Here is a 3,232-nt window from a genome sequence, read left to right on the forward strand (position 1 = left end):
AGCTGCAGCGGTTCGATGGCGCTGGTCCGCGAGCGCCAGCCCTCTGCCCTAGTATACGGACAGCGAGGTCCCCGGCCCCGGCGGGCTCGAAGAGAACCGTCTTCCCCCAGCGGGGAGGCGCGCGAGCGCCGCCGACTCTTACCATGACGTAACTGGAGGCAGCGCAAAGCAGCGACCCCTTCGGCAGCTCCGAAGAAGAACCGGGCAAGACGTCTACCTGCCAGAACCGCGGTGGAGCCAAAGTCCCGCCGGAGCGAGGTAGACGAGGCATCCCTTTCCGCCGGCAGCTCCGGCGGCCACATCGGGCACACCGGACCCGGCGGACGGTAAAACGGGTAGACCTGGCCTCCCTGCCGGCAGAACGGGTAGACGAGGCCTCCCTGCCTGGAACCGGGTAGACCTGGCATCCCTGCCGGAAGCGGGTAGACCTGGCATCCCTGCCGGTAAAACGGGTAGACCTGGCCTCCCTGCCGGCAGAACGGGTAGACGAGGCCTCCCTGCCTGGAACCGGGTAGACCTGGCATCCCTGCCGGAAGCGGGTAGACCTGGCATCCCTGCCGGTAAAACGGGTAGACCTGGCCTCCCTGCCGGCAGAACGGGTAGACGAGGCCTCCCTGCCTGGAACCGGGTAGACCTGGCATCCCTGCCGGAAGCGGGTAGACCTGGCATCCCTGCCGGCAAAACGGGTAGACCTGGTCTCCCTGCCGCCAAAACGGGTAGACCTGGCCTCCCTGCAGGTAAAACGGGTAGACCTGGCCTCCCTGCCGGCAGAACGGGTAGACCTGGCCTCCCTGCCGCCAGAACGGGTAGACCTGGCATCCCTGCCGGCAAAACGGGTAGACCTGGTCTCCCTGCCGGTAAAACGGGTAGACCTGTTCTCCCTGCCGGCAAAACGGGTAGACCTGGCCTCCCTGCCGGCAGAACGGGTAGACCTGGCCTCCCTGCCGCCAGAACGGGTAGACCTGGCATCCCTGCCGGCAAAACGGGTAGACCTGGTCTCCCTGCCGGTAAAACGGGTAGACCTGGTCTCCCTGCAGGTAAAACGGGTAGACCTGTTATCCCTGCCGGCAAAACGGGTAGACCTGGCATCCCTGCCGGTAAAACGGGTAGACCTGGTCTCCCTGCCGGCAAAAAGGGTAGACCTGTTCTCCCTGCCGCCAGAACGGGTAGACCTGGCCTCCCTGCCGGTAAAATGGGTAGACCTGGTCTCCGTGCAGGTAAAACGGGTAGACCTGGTATCCCTGCCGGCAGAACGGGTAGACCTGGTCTCCCTGCCGCCAGAACGGGTAGACCTGGCATCCCTGCCGGCAAAACGGGTAGACCTGGTCTCCCTGCCGGTAAAACGGGTAGACATGGCCTCCCTGCAGGTAAAACGGGTAGACCTGTTCTCCCTGCCGGCAAAACGGGTAGACCTGGCATCCCTGCCGGCAAAACGGGTAGACCTGGTCTCCCTGCCGGTAAATGGGTAGACCTGGTCTCCCTGCCGCTAGAACGGGTAGACCTGGCCTCCCTGCCGGCAACATGGGTAGACCTGGCCTCCCTGCCGGTAAAACGGGTAGACCTGGCATCCCTGCAGGTAAAACGGGTAGACCTGGCATCCCTGCCGGCAAAACGGGTAGACCTGTTCTCCCTGCAGGTAAAACGGGTAGACCTGTTCTCCCTGCCGCCAGAACGGGTAGACCTGGCATCCCTGCCGGCAAAACGGGTAGACCTGGCATCCCTGCCGGTAAATGGGTAGACCTGGCATCCCTGCCGGAAAAACGGGTAGACCTGGCATCCCTGCCGGCAATACGGGTAGACCTGGTCTCCCTGCCGCTAGAACGGGTAGACCTGGCATCCCTGCCGGTAAAACAGGTAGACCTGGCCTCCCTGCCGCCAGAACGGGTAGACCTGGCATCCCTGCCGGTAAAACGGGTAGACCTGGCCTCCCTGCCGGCAGAACGGGTAGACCTGGTCTCCCTGCAGGTAAAACGGGTAGACCTGGCCTCCCTGCCGGCAGAACGGGTAGACCTGGCCTCCCTGCCGGCAGAAGGGGTAGACCTGTCCTCCCTGCGGACAGAGCGGGTCGCCCGTGCTGGAGGCCCGTATGCAGGGGTGCCTGCACGGGGTGGGAAGGGGCGGCGGCGGGCTGCCTGTGCTCTCTCAGCCGGGGCGGCGGTGGGGGGGCTTGCGGGGGGTGGCTTGGGGCGGCAGGCCGGTCCTGCCGGAGGCCCGTATGCAGGGGTGCCTGCACAGGGTGGGTGGGCCGGCGGCGGGCTGCCTGTGCTCTCTCAGCCGGGGCGGCGGTGGGGGGGCTTGCGGGGGGTGGCTGGGGTCGGCAGGCCGGCCCTGCCGGAGGCCCGTATGCAGGGGTGCCTGCACGGGGTGGGAAGGGGCGGCGGCGGGCTGCCTGTGCTCTCTCAGCCGGGGCGGCGGTGGGGGGGCCTGTGGCGGGTGGCTGGGGGCGGCAGGCCGGCCCTGCCGGAGGCCCGTATGCAGGGGTGCCTGCACGGGGTGGGAAGGGCCGGCGGCGGGCTGCCTGTGCTGTTTCAGTCGGGGCGGCGGTGGGGGGGCTTGCGGGGGGTGGCTGGGGTCGGCAGGCCCGCCCTGCCGGAGGCCCGTATGCAGGGGTGCCTGCACGGGGTGGGTGGGCCTGCGGCGGGCTGCCTGTGCTCTCTGAGCCGGGGCGGCGGTGGGGGGGGCTTGCGGGGGGTGGCTGGGGGCGGCAGGCCGGCCCTGCCGGAGGCCCGTATGCAGGGGTGCCTGCACGGGGTGGGAAGGGGCGGCGGCGGGGTGCCTGTGCTCTCTCAGCCGGGGCGGCGGTGGGGGGGCTTGCGGGGGGTGGCTGGGGGCGGCAGGCCGGCCCTGCCGGAGGCCCGTATGCAGGGGTGCCTGCACGGGGTGGGAAGGGCCGGCGGCGGGCTGCCTGTGCTCTCTCAGCCGGGGCGGCGGTGGGGGGGCCTGTGGCGGGTGGCTGGGGGCGGCAGGCCGGCCCTGCCGGAGGCCCGTATGCAGGGGTGCCTGCACGGGGTGGGAAGGGCCGGCGGCGGGCTGCCTGTGCTCTCTCAGCCGGGGCGGCGGTGGGGGGGGTTGCGGGGGGTGGCTGGGGTCGGCAGGCCGGTCCTGCCGGAGGCCCGTATGCAGGGGTGCCTGCACGGGGTGGGTGGGCCTGCGGCGGGCTGCCTGTGCTCTCTGAGCCGGGGCGGCGGTGGGGGGGGCTTGCGGGGGGTGGCTGGGGGCGGCAGGCCGGCCC

This window comes from Opisthocomus hoazin, unplaced genomic scaffold (assembly GCF_030867145.1).
Source record: "Opisthocomus hoazin isolate bOpiHoa1 unplaced genomic scaffold, bOpiHoa1.hap1 HAP1_SCAFFOLD_152, whole genome shotgun sequence".
Lineage (NCBI taxonomy): Eukaryota > Metazoa > Chordata > Aves > Opisthocomiformes > Opisthocomidae > Opisthocomus > Opisthocomus hoazin.